The sequence below is a fragment of the Mus musculus genome, chromosome 9 (genome assembly GCF_000001635.26).
Source record: "Mus musculus strain C57BL/6J chromosome 9, GRCm38.p6 C57BL/6J".
Lineage (NCBI taxonomy): Eukaryota > Metazoa > Chordata > Mammalia > Rodentia > Muridae > Mus > Mus musculus.
Genome location: NC_000075.6, coordinates 30,114,445 through 30,131,674, shown reverse-complemented (window position 1 = coordinate 30,131,674; position 17,230 = coordinate 30,114,445).

Below are 17,230 nucleotides of genomic sequence, written 5' to 3'. Positions count from 1 at the left end.
TAAAAGTTGGTCTTGGTAATCTTTATGATGAGATCATCTGGGACATTTTAGATGATCAGCAGCAACAACGTTCTGTGTCCAGTAGATGCCTGCAGCGTCATAGCCACCAACGCTAGCTCAGGTCACCGCAGGATCCCCTTGGGGACAGAATCAGGCTGGTTGGGGGCCAGATGCTTAAGGACTGTAGGCGTTGCTTTTTCCCTGCAAACAAAATTAGGGTTAGTACTAGGTCTTAGATTGTTGTTTCATTTCCCCTGGAGCCTGTTTGTGCTGGCTGGAACTCCAGTCTCCTCCTTGCTCTCTCCGTGGTCACTGTTCATGGCAAATAATAAAGAGGGTCTGAGAGTAGGGTCCTCCCAAGGGTCATTTTGACTGTTGGTGTGAATTCAGGAACTTCTGTAAGTCCCGCCCCTCATTGTTTTAACTTCCAACATATCAGATAATCAGTGATTTTAGCTCTAAGTCACAGTCTGCTGGGGGCAGAGGTGGGAGTCAATGTGGAGACTGGGAGAGAGAAGAATTGGAAAGAAATGGTTTAAGTTGATTTAAATCTCAACAGGAATATATTTACCAGACCCAAATTAAAAATGTCTGTCCTTACCAGCCTTCATCTCTGGCTAAGAGTATCAGAGTAGACTTTTCAAGCAAAGGCATTCTGAACACCCCATCTTGTTAATAACTGAAATAGACTTGGTATGAGTTAGACTTCCAATTTCATTCATAATTGAATATGTAAAGTAATGTTACTATGATAAAATTATCACCGCCAGTAGCATTCTATGTGGCTCTCTCTAAATAAAAGATACCAGAGATAAGAATCTAAATATCGCTAAATGGTCAATATTTGTATATACATTACTATTTTTTCAGGTTAGTACCTTTTCTATTATTACTTGAAAATATGAAATGTTCTCAGCTGGGCGTGGTGGTGCACCCCTTTAATCCTAGCACTTGCTAGGCAGAGGCAGGTGGATTTCTGAGTTCGAGGCCACCCTGGTCTACAAAGTGAGTTCCAGGACAGCCAGGGCTATACAGAGAAACCCTGTCTCAAAAGAGAGAGAGAAAGAGAGAGAGGGAGAGAGAGAGAGAGAAGAAAGAAATGTTCTCTAAGTAGTCTCCCTGCTTCTTCTCTTCTACTCTATCCATTCATCCTGGGTGCATTCTCCACATTGACTTATGTAAGGCTGATCCTTCACATTGTAAGTCCATCTGAACACTTTAATGTCCCAAAGGCTCCTCCTTTCAGCCTCAAGAGAAATATGAAGTTTCTTGGCACAACTTGTAAATATTTTCTTATTAGGAGTTGGTCCTACTTTTTGTCACTTCCATATTACGCTGAGATTCTAATCATATAAGAATCTCTCTTTTCTAGAAAACTTCCCCTGCTTCCCTCTTCTATTGTCTACTTCAGTTGACTTTCAGAACATCTTACACAGCCTACAGGAATATCCTATGTCCTACCATATGATAATGACTTCTTCAGTAACATTTGACCTCTCATGGAGAAGTCATAATTGGCTTTTGCTACAAAGCCCTGTAGAGAAAAGAAATGGTCAATAAATGAGTATATAGTGGTTGACTCCCTAGCTGTATCCAGAAATCATTGGGAGTTTCCATCAATCACTCAATTTTTCTTTTTATACTCTAACTTAAATAATATTCAAACCTTTGTATCTACCAAAAGTTTCCTCAACCAGAAGCATTTTCCTGCTGTCACTTCGTTTTTCTTACTCTCCTTCGGAGGGTTGATTGGCTTGATCGAATCCTTTATAGTCTCCCCCCGCCCCCCATTCATATGAAGGAGTAAAGTGTGAAAGAAAGCACAGTAGATTCTAGGACTAAAGCTGAGGGAGCTCTTCCACCCGTGCTGGAACCAAAGGCCTGCCCGATTCTTCACCATTCACAATGTGCTTCACAGATTCTAAATGTTGCGATCCTATTGACATTGCATCTCAGTTGAACCTCTTCCCAGTTAGCTACTGCCTCTTTCACAGGCAGAGCGTACTCTATAGCTATGGATCTGTTAATAGACTGACACGAGCAAGTATATCCTCCTGCACAAGGGCAGAGAAGACAAAGAAACCTGATTCAGTTGCCTTACCTGGAGCTGGATCACGGTAGAATTTCAAGCTGAGCTGAGCTACTGTGGAAACTATTTATTTATTAATTTATTTCACCTCCCTACCCACCTTTCTTCACAGCTGCAAATGCCTTTTGATAACAACTGTGGATTACGAAAGGTGTTAGAAATGTGTTAGGAACAGAAGGCTTGGCATTCTGTTCAGCTGTTAATAACTTGTGAGTACTGTCAGCAACACAACAGAAGCCACTGTCAGCGGAGAAGGCATGAGAACACTGCTTTTGGACACTCAGTCTCTTGGCCCTGTTTTCAGCGAGGGTTATTAGGGACATTGCCAGACACCGAGGGGAAGTATGCTAGGATCCCAGGAGAAATTGTCTGAATGAGGAAGCAGGCATTCTCTCGGTTTTGCCTGTAGATTTGTTAACCAAATCGGGGGGTCCAAATGCTGAGGCTACAATTGTAATTAATAAAATTCTACGGCAGTACAGATGAGTCCAATACTGCCATCAACGACAATGGATTGAGCTTATTATTTAAAATAATCAAACTTAATATATTTTGTTTCCCACCTAGCCCTAGGAGGGAAGAATGGGATGATGTGATCAGGTTTGCTTGAGGAAGATGGTGCTGGCTATTCCCAAAGAAGAAGGGGCGTGAGGTATATTTGCATTGCTGAACTGCAGGTTATGTTGAAGGTTTTCCACCATTAGGTGGGGGTGGGGCGAGGGCTGGTGATTGAGCGTGCTTCAGGTACAAAGGCCCAATTTTACAAGGCTGGCTGAAGCGAAGTGTATATATAAGCATGCATCTAAACTAATACCCAAAAGACAGGTGGTAGATGACAAAAAAACAAGGGCTGGTCCTGGGCAGAGACGTAAACAACCGTAGTCACAGGAAAAATAAAGAGGGAGAAAGGAGAGAAAAGGGGAGAAGGAGAAAGAGAAGAGGGGGGCTTGAAGGAGGAGACAAAGAGAACAAACTCTAAATTATTGAGCTTGGTAGCTGGGAGCTTTGGAGAAATAAAGTGATATTTATTAGATTCCAGTAGCATATCAACTATACATTCTGTGGGAGGCAAGGGACCTTATAGAGAACAAAGATAAACAGATCATTGATTAAATCACAATGACTGAGCATAATATTGAGAGCTGGCATTCTGAGGGATTCTAATGCTCCATGTTTTCAGTCTAAAATTCACAGTTATTCTCTCTGGGGTGCAAAGAGATTTGCAGACCATCCTACCCTTTATTTTCAATCCCCATTCAAATATGATGCCTAATCTTGGTACGGTCACCTTGTCACCACGAAGCAGACCAGGTGCTGCTGTAGAATGCCAATTTGGGTCTCAAAGGTGGATATGAGCTTCTGCCATCTCTGTCACTTACAATTCAGACCTTGATAAAGTCCCTGAGCTTCCAACACATATGTGTGCCTCCTTGAGCAATGTAGTTTCTGTAACATCTGCTGGGCAGGGAGTATAAGGACTCAAATGTATGAAATTTGTGTTTTCATGGAGGAGAGAGGAAATGTTTCTCCTGCATTTTGTTAGAGAAGGAAAATCCATATTTGTATAAACAAAGCAATAAACCAAAGTATTGTGAAGTCAAATAATGGCACGAACTGTACCTTAGAGTCTTAAATTCAAAGAATCTGACCCAAGATAATGTCCTGCTCTGAACATTGAGCATGATTGTAGGGATTTTACTAATATTCCTTGGATCTGTTTCTGAGTCTGTATGAACCTAGAGATATTATTCTCTACCTGGAAGATGATTTAGCTATCAAGACACCACTCTGGAAAGACTGGGCAGGCAGATGTAAAGTATGAGATGTGAAAGAGACAAGAGGATATACGCAAGGTAGATAAGAAGAAATCATGCAGAAATGTGTGTGTCTGGAAGTGTGCTCATGTGCATGCACGTGTGTCTGTAAAAGAGAGGCAGAGACTGGAGAAGAAAGGGTAGATAACAAGGGAAATGAGATACGGCATAGACATAAAGGCATGCTTTAAAATTGCTTTCTTTTGTTAAATAAAGGACATATTCCGAGTTAATGGTTTTCAGTGGATTCCCAGTGGGTGTTTGAGTCCTGAGTTTCTTGCAATGCATTAGCCAGACTGTATAAGGAATTGGCTCCCAGAAAGGCATGGTCATTTGTTCTCAATTCTGTGTGCTCCTACCCTCCTACTGGTCTGATGTCAACTTTTGACATTTTCCATCGGGCAATTTATACACTGTCACCTGCCAGCTTTTCCATCGTACTCATGTTTGTTTGATCTCATACAAACTCCCCTCTCCGATCTGTTGATGAAATAATAAATCTGGGGACCTTTGAAGATAGTGCACTGTAGGAGAGCACAAATGGAAATGTTTTCTCCATACTTAAGCATTCTGAATGCTGCGTTTCCAGGGCTGATGTGGGTCTACATTGTGCCTGTCCTTTGCACACATTTAGACAAATCCATCAAGCAGGAGTCCCTAAAAGCCTGTAATTTTACAGGAAATATATGGTGCATACCACATCGGTAATGGAAGATTCTCATACAGCAGTGTGATCCCAAGCAAAGCTATCTATTTATTTGATTTAAACTGTTTTAAGCACTTTTGATTTCCTGAACCTCACATAATTTAACTTGAAGACATAAATCTGACCTTCAAAGAACTTCAAGTCCCAAATAGCATGCTTATTTAGAACATTAATACTTCTAAAATACGTTTTGGATATTTCATCAGTCTAGTTGAAAACCTCCAGGGACCTAATTGGATGATGAATACATTTAGGTATTTGAGCCTGGTATTCAAGGTCTTTCCCAACTTCAGCCCAGAGACCTACTAACTTGACCCCATCTTTCCTCTTATTAAAAAAAAATAATCATATATTGTGACACCATAGGCAGAAGAACAGATCTTGAACTTTTGGATCCTTGAAAACAGAGCTTCTGATCTTCATATACAATTGACTCGACTTAATTTCAAATCCCTCTTCTTTTGTCATTTTTTAATTTACTTGTTTGTTCGTTTTATTTGTTTGTTTTGAAGTAGGCTTTGTCTTCAGGGTAAATTTCGGCCCATCAAAACTGAGGTGAAATTAAAGTGACATCCCGTATACGGTGTGGTGGCTGAATGAGAAATGTTCCTTATAGATTCACATGTTTGGAAACTTGGTCCCTGGTTGGTGGTGTTATTTGGGAGGTAGAAGCCTGCTAGAGCATGAGTTGCAACAGAGAATGACTGCCATTGTGGGGAGGGCTTTGGGAGTTTATAGACCGTCCCAAGTTCCAATTCAATCTCTCTGCTTCATATTTGTGATTGAAGATGTGATCTCTCAGCTTCCTGCTTTGTCTTCCTGCTGCCATGTCTCCCTAACCATTACGGATTCTCTCTTTGGAATGATAAACCAGAACAGACTGTTTCTTCATTAAGCTGCTTTTGGTCATGGTGTTTTATTATAGCAACAAAAAGTAATTAATACATTGCCCCACCTGTGCAACCTCTCTCCATTTTTGACCACTCTCTTGCATGATGAACATACAGTGATATGTTTTTACTTCTCAAAGGTCACAATCTGCCTTACTTAAGAGCTCTCTCTTGGTGCTGTACATTCTGTTGTTGGCCCATCTTATGCTTGCGCCCAGCATCATTGCATCGAGTGGAGAGATTTTACTGCTCTAGAAATCCTGGGCTCTCTCGAGTCCTCACTGTCCTGGTTGCTGATAGCTACCAGTCTTCTCATTGTTCCTAGTTTTGGCTCTCTCAGACTGTCATATAGCCATACTATGAAGGATATCAACATAGATTTGTTTATTCAGTTAGGCGCATTTAGGCCTTGAGATCTCATTTCCTTTTAATGCTAAAGAATATTCCATTGTCTGGATATGGCACACCTCATGGCTCTGTTCAAAATTCTGGCAATTATTAGTGTCCACATTTGCTCTGTAAGCACCAGCTGGTAGGTATGAGTAGCTACTTATGCATAAAATAATTATGCTAAACTAAAAACGTGGTTACTCAAGCACACTAGCCACAATAAAACTGCCCAAGAGCCTGTGTAGCTAGTGATTGCTGTCTTAGACAATTGTGGTATTGAATTATACAAGTTATATTAGAAAACTCATTAAAGTATTTTGAGCTAGACTTGATATGACAAATGGCAGAGTATTTCATTAATTATTATGTAGATATTCCATAAACTATGTATCAGTCTACTTGATATCCTATAAATATGATTTTATTCCCAACCCCATCCTGACTTCAGGAATCAGCTGTTTTATGACTTAATTTTCTGCCTCTCATTTGCTTTGTAAAAGCTTTTGTATTGTTGCCTTATTTTAATCATTGACTATATGAGTTGAAAAGGACCTGCAGAACTTCCATCCCAGACAAGACATGGAAATGTGGCTTCTGAGTCTACACAGGTGAAGTCACTGATGCAATGCTGAAGGATAGTCCCTACTGCCTAAGTGCTGGGTAAGGGAAGCATCATTGTTTTGGAGTCCTTAGCTATTAGCATATATTCTTTAAATTAGAAGGTATTCATTGTGTGTAAGTATGTTTGTGTGTGTGTGTCTGTATGTGTGTCTGTGTGTCTGTCTCTGTATGTGTGTCTGTGTGTGTGTTTATGTGTTCCATTTTACAATAAGCAAAGTATATATCTATACATGTCAAAGGGTGAGTTGAGGCCACTGTCCACTTTCACATGGGACTATGAGAGGTTCAAAGGACAATCCAGGCTGTCAGGTACCTTCCTAGACCACAATTTGGCCTGTGCTGAGAAAGACAGAGGGCAGATGAGAAGTGTTGCTGAAAGAACAAGGCTATGGCAATCAATACCAATAAGTTATTCATTCCGCAACATTCAACAGAATTTATCGAGCACAAACAATATTCAGTGAGCTGAGATGGGCAGCAGGGGGGCAGAGGTGAGTAAGAAAACCTGGAAAGAGATGTGCACATCTCATGTTAAAACCAGGAGGTGGAGGGCAAGTTTGGGAGAAGATGTCAGACAGTTGGAGAGAGAAGAACCATAGCAAGGTGTTGTATTGAGCCAAGGAACCTCCTCAAGAGGAAAAGGAGGTTTCCCCTGAGACCATCAGGCAAGTGCTAAGCACAAGATCGATTTCTGACTCTCTCTATGTGCAGGAGAAACCTGACCCCAAGGGAAGGCCCCTTGATGTACAACCAACCATGGTTCCATATTTGCTGCTGGAATTTACACACAGCTATGACCCCCCAACCCTCTCAGACAGCCAAGATTCCCTTTCAGTACTCATTTGAGCATATGGTCTGACTTTCAGTCCCCCCTGAAGGAAAAGAAAGAAAAATGAAAACATTTGCAACATCATGGTGGAAAACTGACAAGCTCTAGTTTATAGGGAGGCGATTCTTCAGTCAAGACGAGTGAGAATATCTAGTAGGTCCCGTGTTTGTCCTCAAGTCCAAGGTAATTAGAGCACCACAGTTGCCTGCATTTCCATATACTCTGTGTAGACACCTACACACACACACACACACACACACACACACACATTTCTTGTAGTAACATCACAAGGACCTGGATTCTGGATGATAAAATCCCCCAATATCCTTGACTCATGAATATCGGAGCTGCTTTGATGTTCTTCTACATTGGCCCAGCACCTCTTGGCACGCATTGCCACATCTTGGTGCAGGTGATGGAGCTCCAGCTTTTCTTGGTCCTAAATGAGATGGTAATTGACTTCTGATGCTCCTTCCTCCATAAGAGCTCTTTGACTCCCTACCTGATATTTCCTTCCTGTGTCCTCTCATCAGTGACAGCTCCTGCCTTGCCCACTCTTGTCTCACCTTATGCTAGCCACCACCCTACCCCAGGCTCTTATTTTTAATGACTTGGCATCTAGACAAGGGAAAAATCCTAGTCATACTGGCTTAGTCCAATATGGCTTATTATTGTCTTCCAGTTCACTTCCTGGCTTTGTACCCTTGTCCTGCTCTGTCTATTCTCAGCACTGTGACCTAGTGACCCTTTTAAACATAAGTTGCATCATGTCATTCTCAACTCAAGACTCTCTAATGGCTCCCCTTCATTCAGAGAGTAGTAGCCTTTCACAGACAGACAAGGCTTTCCACAGCCTGACCTTTGACCTATAGCTTCCCCTCTTGCTTGGCTGACTGCCGCCAAAATGGCCTTCTACAGGGCCCTCAGACATGTTGCATGAACTCACCCCAGGGCTTTGCTTTTACTGTTCCAATCCCTGACACCCTCATGTCCTGTGTCCTTCAATGTACATCAATCAATTAGACACAGAGCTTGCAAAGAGATAGACGGGGGGAGTTGTGCAATGTGACTTTATCAGAGTGGGCACCTCTGACCATCATTTCCCTGCTTTCTGGCTTTTTCCAGTCTTTTCACTAGGGTTGGCTCTTTAAAACATTTTCAAGACACATGTAACAGACACAGCTGAATCCTCACATTCCAACAGTTTAGAAATCTCAGGTGCAATACATTGATTTTTTTTCTCATTTTTCAGGTTTTTAAAAAAAAATTTTATGGTGTTATCAAAATGGCCTCCGGTGCTCTAAGCTTACCCTCCAATTGGCTCCAATGTTAAGAACGTGCATCATTTGCAATGATTCTTTGAAAGATACAAGCACTGAATCTCAGAGGACCATCCCCCCTCCAGAAGTAACTTATTTTATACCACTCTGTGGTGAAGGGAAAGATTGCTTTGCATAAGCAGACCTTTGATGTGTCTCTCTGAAAAGAAATGGGCTGGAATCAGCCCTTCTCAAAACACAGGGCCTGTGGCTATTGAGAGATAATCCCCAAGGAAAACTCCAGAGACATAGGTGCCTTGAGAAGGTAAAAACCTGTACTAACTGGACTCTCGTAGCCCTTTCCATGCATGTTTCTGACTCTCTATCTTGCAGCCACCTTGCCTGTGTCTTAAAATCACTTTGAGCTCAGAAAATATACCCATATTCTTTTGCCCTTCGGTCTGTAAATATTTGAGCTTAGATGTTAGTGTTCAAGGTTCATTGACTAGCATCCAAAATTCACCACAAACTCACTAGACCTTATCTTTCCCACCTGCTTTCTGCCAGTTTTGTATCTGCTCTTCAGGTCCAAAACTGACTAATCCCACCTTTTATGCTTTTTGGAGTGTGTTGCCTTCATCTTCCAAAGCATCGTTTATTTTATCTCCTATTTGATATCTTCCTGCCATGTCCAGACACACTTTTGTGAAAGCCTTTAGTGATTTATAATGCCCTGGCACTCTGTATATTTACACACTGGATCCTTCCATCCTTGACACCCTACTGCAAGTTATTGGAAAGGCCTTAGCACATAGCAGGAAGCAGTAAATCATTATTAATTTTGCCTATGCCATTTTTTTCTAATTTTTCTTCACTTCAATGAGCTTGCTTCTTTGCCAAGACAACAAGAAGCACACTTTATTTTTAGAACAAGGAGGAGGAGAAGGAGCAGAGGAAAAAGAAGAAGAAGAAGAAGAAGAAGAAGAAGAAGAAGAAGAAGAAGAAGAAGAAGAAGAAGAAGAAGAAGAAGAAAGAAAGAAGGAAAGAAAGAAAGAAAGAAAGAAAGAAAGAAAGAAAGAAAGAAAGAAAGAAAGAAGAAAGAAGAACAACTAGCCAATTCTACAGGTTTCACACACATTATCTCCACCTTCTCTCTGTCTCCTTTCTCAGGGATGGGGTTTCTGTCCTTGTAGGGTTGTAGCAAACTTCCAAAATGTTCCCATTTTCTTCCATTCTCCAGAGACAATCCTAAAGCTTCCATCTGACTTTCTTATGTCTAGGGAAAGAACATAAGTCTTTAGAGAAGCTGAGGGGTTTATTCTCTGCATCCTTCAGTCCCAGACCACCTTCAGCTCTGAGTTTGTTCCTGTCTTTTCACACTGTTAGAGCCTACTATGTTGTATAGCTTATTGCCCATTCATTCAGAAGAGCTGGATAGATCACTTACCAGTTACATGATCTGTGGACTATTGCAGCTCTTTCCTCCTCTCCCATTTTCCTTTCAAATTTCTAAAAATAAGGTTATAATCTGTCATTTGGTTATCATGTAGACAAAGCAGATAGGGAATGAACAGGGCAGGATGCAGAGTAGGTGCTCAGCACAACTGATTTTCAGCCTCTGCTTGGCCCCAGTTCCCCTCTTTCATTACAGTTGACAAGTGTGGCCATCTAGTGGGCCTTTAACTGGCAGCTGGGAGGAACTGACCCTGAGTCCTGACCTGCTCCTGAAGGTGAGAATGTGGGTATTTGCTCTAGTGATGAGGTTTTCTTTCTCTCTGTATGATTCCATAGCTCCATTCCCACAAATGATCTGTCCTACCTATCTGTGCCTTCCCCTCAGAAGGACAGGACAGCAATTCTAGCCACATTTTCCATAGCCACTGTTCAGCATTCGTACCAATTCCTGTTTTATGCTGTCTAGGATATTTTAAGTTTGACTAAACTATGCCCCACTCCCATGTTCAGCAATTTTCTTGACTGCTGGGCAGAATGGGTGAATAGATGTGTTAAATGGTACAGAAAGTGTATTCCTATGGCATATAGTTCTTTTGACAGCACAGGTACATTTTATATAAATATATAATGATTGGTTCTTTGAGGATGAAATTCTGTCATCAGAACAAACCTGAGACCTGAGCTATAAAAATATTAGAAAGGCAGAGAACACAGAGTACAAAGGGATTAACTACCAGGGAGAACTCGTGAGGGCAACCTGGCATGTCCATGAACATTACTGTATATGTCTCTCCAAAACTTTGCCTGTGTGTAAACCCCTGAGAAAATGTTTCCAGAATGCCCGTGCCTTAGACTGCTGCAGTGCATTGTGCTGCAGTGTAACAAGGTCTCAGAAATCCTGAAGGGAAAACTCTTCAACTCTACTTAGCAATAGCTTCTTCCTGCACTCAATTATTAACATTCCATGGAGCCCTTGCTTCTCAGTAACACTATTAACAGTGCCATTATATGCATTGCTTTGCTAAATTCTATGTAAAGACATGGGCTCGTTTGTTCACAAAATATTTTCGAACACCTGTTATGCAATGATGCAGTTTCTTAGGAAACAAAGTATGGAAATCCAATTTCCATTCCCATCCAGTAAATCTTCTGTTCTAGTGTGAGACACAGGACATATAAGTACATATATAAATATTCACCAAGTCAGATGGGTGTGAGTATGTCGGGCAATGATAGGTGCAGAGAGACTCTAAGAATAATAATATATTATTATTAGTCAGGAAAGATCAACCATGAGGTCTTCAAAAAGAAGATCAACCAGGTAGAAGAAATCAATAATCTTCCGTTGAGGTAGAATGGGTGGGAGGAGGTCATGGGCTGTGGTAAGGTGGGGCAGATGAAAGCAATAGACAGAGAGAAGAGGCTGAAGTGATTCACAAGGGCTCAGAGAAGAGGGAGTACAGACTGGATCAGTTCTGGAGAATGGGTAGAGTCTTCTAGATATAACCAAAGGTAATGAAGGAAAGTCTAGAGCTAGTGCTCTAGATCTGAGGTCCCAAGATAGACTTAAATATTCCAGTTATACCTCCATAGCTCCAGTTACAGTTGGGGAGAAGGTCTGCCTGTGAAGGTGGGAGATTATGTACACTGGGGTGGCAAGTGCCAAGCAAAGGGCGGATTTCATTACTAAGAGTGGAAGGCACAATGATTGACCTTTCAGGAACATGTGACAGAGTATTTTTCAGCTGCCCTTTTATCAGAGGCAAATCTATTAATGGCTATTCTCTACCACAGTTTACATGGAATCAGGAAGCTGTTGGCTGTGGTCCACTCACAGCGAAGGTCCTTCCTTCCAACACCTGCTCCCACTCAGGAGATACCAGTTGAGTACCACTGTGTATTATAATTTGGCAATAGACTAAGAACTGTTAGCTGTCTGAGGCCTTCCAGTAGATCAACTCTTGGAGGAAGTAGAATTAACAAAAGACTACAGAATTCTTTTGCTGCTAAATATGACATTTCCAAAGGCTACCGAAGTGTTCGTATTTAATTTTTAATTGTGATAAGTAGGATACACATGATGTGAAATTTATCATCTTACTCATTTTTAAATACACAGTTCATTAAGGTACATTCACATTGTCATGCAAATAGTTTTCAGAAGTCTTTTCTCCCAAGAAGTATTTTCATCTTATAGAAGTGAAGCGCTATTTCCATTTGATAATTCTCCAACCTACTGGTCCAGCCTCTGGCAACCCTGCTGTTCATCCTGTTGTCTCTAGGAATTTAACTGCTCAGGGATCACAGACATATAAGCGGGCTCAAACAGGATTTGTCTTCTTAAGACTGTCTTTGTTCTATTAGTACAATGAACTCAAGATGCATTAGAAGCAATTACACCTATTTCCTTTCTTTTAAAAGCTGAATGCTATTGTATTTCATCCATGAACTAGCCTTCCTCTTCTCATTCAGCTAGATGTGGGTACATTGGTCATTTCTATGTTTTGACTATTAAGAGAAGTACTGGTATGGTGTGATCTCAGAACTGGAACTATTAGATTATATCTTTGGATGACATTTCTATTTTGAGGAACTGTCATACTGTTTACTGGTCCCATTTCACATTCATTCATAAGGGCTGTAGGTTCTTTTGATATTTTGGTTGTTTTGGTTCTTATTTTCTCATTCACCCCAACAATTATCTTTTATTCTTTGAAAATATCTGTATTAGCCATTGCCATGGGTGTTTTATTTCCATTTCCTAATGACTAGTAGTGGTGACCATTTTTCATGTGCTCATTGACTGCTTGTTTATCCTCTTTGGAAAAAAATGACTATTGAAGTCTTTTGCCTAATTTTTTAATTGGCTGGTGGCTTGCCAGTCTGGGATTTTCAAGAATCAGTAAACTAAGACGATATCTATTCTTTTCAAGGCCCATCTGGGTTAAGTGTTTATCTACTCAGACTTCAAAATTACAGATGGCCAATATCCATCCTCACCTGCTGTGTGCATGACCATGGACATGACCAGGCTTCACAGTCATACTTACAAGTGACACGGACAGTTCTGTCACCCATAGAGTGGCTGATGAGGATGAGAGCTGGCTTTAGACTTCATCTTTTATGAAAAAGTTGAGCTTATATTAGTAATTTGTTTACAAAGACATAGACAAAAATGTTTTCATTCGTTTTTGATGCTGAATCTGAACAAACAACCACAGCTTTTTGTACCACATGTCCTCTGACTGTCATTACCACTCCCCTGAGAGATGATCCAAGGCTCACTGAAGTCCACAGGGTCTTTTAAGTGTTTACCACATCTGGAGCTCCAAAGCTCGAATCATTCTGTATTCAGATCCTGCAGGGGAAAGATAACCAACCATTCAAGTCATCTGGTTGGTTAAATGCCCTAAGTGTTTGAAAATGAGAAGAAAAATGTGGGTGTTTCTTTCTCCCTTTTTATTTATTTTTTCATCCAAACCAGAGAATAATGAGGCTTGTGGCTAAGAATGTTAAGCAGTAGCCCAAGTCAGCCTGGATGGTTTAAAAGATTAACTTCCCCCCTTGGAGTGTTCGGCAACCAAGGAGAAGTCTCTCTCAAGCCAAGTAATTTTATAATTAAGTGATAATTGTTTTTTGGGAGGATTTTCTCCCACCTAAATAGCCCAGAGAAAGATAAACAGCTGCAAGAATCAATAAGCATCAAGGTCATAGGCTGAATTATTTACTGATTCTCTGCTATTTACCTCAAACTTTCAGCTCTACAAGGAAAAATTGTGTCTACTTCACAGATGATTTAGAACGCACCTGGGTTGCGGTCACGGTTATTTGTTGTTGCCATCTTTTGCACCTTTAAAGATGGAGCAGCACTCTGCCTCTCTAAGACAGCCTGCAGAATGGAAGGGTCCCCTGAGAAGGCTCACTCATGAACTGGTAGGGTTGGGGGAAGCTCTACCAGTCCTCCGATCTGCAGAAACAATGGCATTTGGTCAGGGTTTGGACAGCAAATATTGAGCCATGTGTCCTTGGCCCTATAATAGCCCTTGAAGTATGGCCATAGATAACCCTAATATGTCTCCTCTCATGTCTTAGATTCTCCACTGTGTTGGGGACTCTTCTCTTTACCATCCACGAAATCTCCCCTGCACTCAAATCTGTGACTTTACAGTAGTCTTCTGGACTTTCAGAGTTTATTGCAAGAGGGACATGGGCATCACTTTGCTTTACCATGAGTTCTGAGTCCTCTAGTTAACTCTTTCTCTCTACTCCTTCGAGTCTGAAACCCTGCTGCTCTCTGCCTTCCTCTTCAAACACTTGCAAGTACTGATTCATGGTCCTCAAATCTTCTCCTTACTCTCAGTTTCAACATAGCTACTGGCACTGCTGATATGATCTCCATTGGCTTCTATGAAGATTCCCTCTCCCCTCTGTTGTGTTTCATATGTGAAATATCTCCCACATGCTCCTGATTCTTGACCTTTGATGCCCAGCTAGTGGTTTTGCTTGGGTAGGCTACAGGAACTTTAGAAGGCTGAGTCTCATTAGAAGTGGGTCACCGGGCTCGGACTTGAGGTTGCAACCCATCCTTATCCTCTCCTTCTTGACTGTGGAAGCAATATGACCAGCTACCTTATTCTGCCACTTCCATGGCTTTGCCACCATGATAGGTTGGCTCCTCTTAAAACTATAAGCCTAAATAAGCCTTTATTTCTTAAAATGCTTTTGTCAAGTATTTAATCACAGCAAAGAGAAAAATAACTCATGCAAGAGCCTAGTAGTCTATACCATTCAGTCCTAGTAATTCTAACTCCCTGGATTCTTTGGGCAGTCATAGACAGAGTTCCTAAGTAATTTGGGATAAGGCTCAAGCTTGAATAGCATTGTAATATCCATTGATTGCCTAACAAACACCAGACAATAAACAAGATTTTGGGTAGTGATGAAGATATCTCATGAGTTACCTTGAATCACCGAGAAAGACATAGTCTCAGAGAACATGTCCCTCAGTAGAATATTGCCACAAAATTCTAACTGAGCCTGTCTAAAAAGTGTCTTATTTGTCTCTGATTGAATTCCATACTTATAGGAAATAATAGTCTGCTTGTGGAAAATCACACTGAGTTTTTAAAAATGGTTTTAAAAACCTGTTATGTTGGGAAATAGTTATTTACTTCGAAAAAATATTGATAATTCCTCTAAACAAAGCTGTCCATTTCCATGTATTATACTATGAATCAATTTGCATTCAATCCATTTAAACAACTTGTTCATATAAACCTTACACACAGAATATTATCTTTTTGGTAGGCTGTTAGCAAAGCATGTACTGGGAAAATGTTTATGTTACATAGATCTATATTTCATTTTCCGGTCTTCTACTAGCTCTAAACTAAATTAAAAATACCTGTATTTCAAACCAATTGGACTTTTGTTTAATAATCGTTAAGTTCAAGTTGGTTGGTAACACTGAGTTTGTTAGCACATACATACAAATTTAAATGGTGTCAAAGATTAGGATGAAAAGCTACTTAAAATGATTTGAACAAAATATCTGGATACAGAACAGATTTACCCTATTTGTTTGGAGGCCAAGTATTTTGTTGATAAATATAGAAGCCCCTGGTTTTTAACTGCCCTTAGAGCTTGGGTGTTATTATGACTCTGTTTCCAAGCGTAGATGTCCAGACTAGTGTGCTCTCAGTCCTTTCCATTGGTGGCTTTGAAGGTGTCTCTTGATCCCAGTTGAGGGTATAAATCCCAATGGCACATTTGTTATCTCTCCCTCCTCCTCCTCCTCCTCCTCCTCCTCCTCCTCCTCCTCCTCTTCCACAAACTACTAATGGACTCAAAATCAATCTGTCTGGTTTCTTGATGAGATTGGAGAAATTTTCACTAGTTTTGCAAGAGTTCACAGGAAACCAGATACAATGATCAGTTTATTGTGAATTCTTTTGCTCCCTCTGTGCATCTCTGCTGTTGATTAAATGGTGCCATCCTGGGGCTTGTTCAGTTTATGAAGCAGTGTTAGGAAACAAAGTGTTAGGTCTCCACATAATCTCAGTTTTTACTCTCCAAACAGGTACTAGAGCAGGGCCTAACTCAAGGAAGGCAACATAGTGATGAAACCAGCCTTTCCAGAGAATTATGGCTCCGGTCTGAGTTAGTGTTTATCTTGAGAAAAGATTTTCTAGAAGTGAAAGGGTAGTGAATGGGAGACCCTATAGGTTAGCTATTCAGAAAAACTCAAATAACTGTAAGAATTTTTTTGTTTTAATTTTTAAATTTTTTATTAGGTATTTTCTTCATTTACATTTCAAATGCTATCCCAAAAGTTCCCCATTACCCCCGCCCCACTCCCTTTCCCACCCACTCCCACTTTTTGGCCCTGGCGTTCCCCTGTACTGAGGCATAGAAAGTTTGCAAGACCAATGGGCCTCTCTTTCCACTGATGGTTTCCATCTCCAGCGTTCCCTCACTTTGGGTTTTCTCTATTGTGTCTACTTCCCTTTTTAGGTCTTGTATGGTTTTGTTCAATTCCATCACCTGTTTGGTTGTGTTTTCCTGTTTTTCTTTAGGGACTTGTACCTCTTTAGCAGTGTTCTCCTGTATTTCTTTAAGTGAGTTATTAAAGTCCTTCTTGATGTCCTCTACCATCATCATGAGATATGCTTTTAAATCTGGGTCTAGCTTTTCCGGCGTGTTGGGGTATCCAGGACTGGCTAAGGTGGGAGTGCTGCATTCTGATGATGGTCTTGGTTTCTGTTAGTAAGATTCTTACATTTGCCTTTTGCCATCTGGTAATCTCTGGAGTTAGTTGTTATAGTTGTCTCTGTTTAGAGCTTGTTCCTCAGGTGATTCTGTTAGCTTCTATCAGCAGACCTGTGAGACTAGCTCTCTCCTGAGTTTTAGTGGTCAGAGTACTCTCTTCAGGCAAGGAAGCTCTCCATTTGCAGGGAAGGTACACAGATATCTGGCCTTTGGACCTGCCTCCTGGCAGAAGATGAAGGCCCAAAACAGGGCCTGTCCCAGAAGCTGTGTAGCTTCTGTAGTCAGCATTCTCACCTACACAGACTAGTATCTGAGAGATCCCAGACCAGAGATGGCTCCCACAGGTGCTCCAGCAAAGCACTCCTGAGCCTGTTGGACCTCTCCTCTGGCAGGGAAGGTACCCAGATGT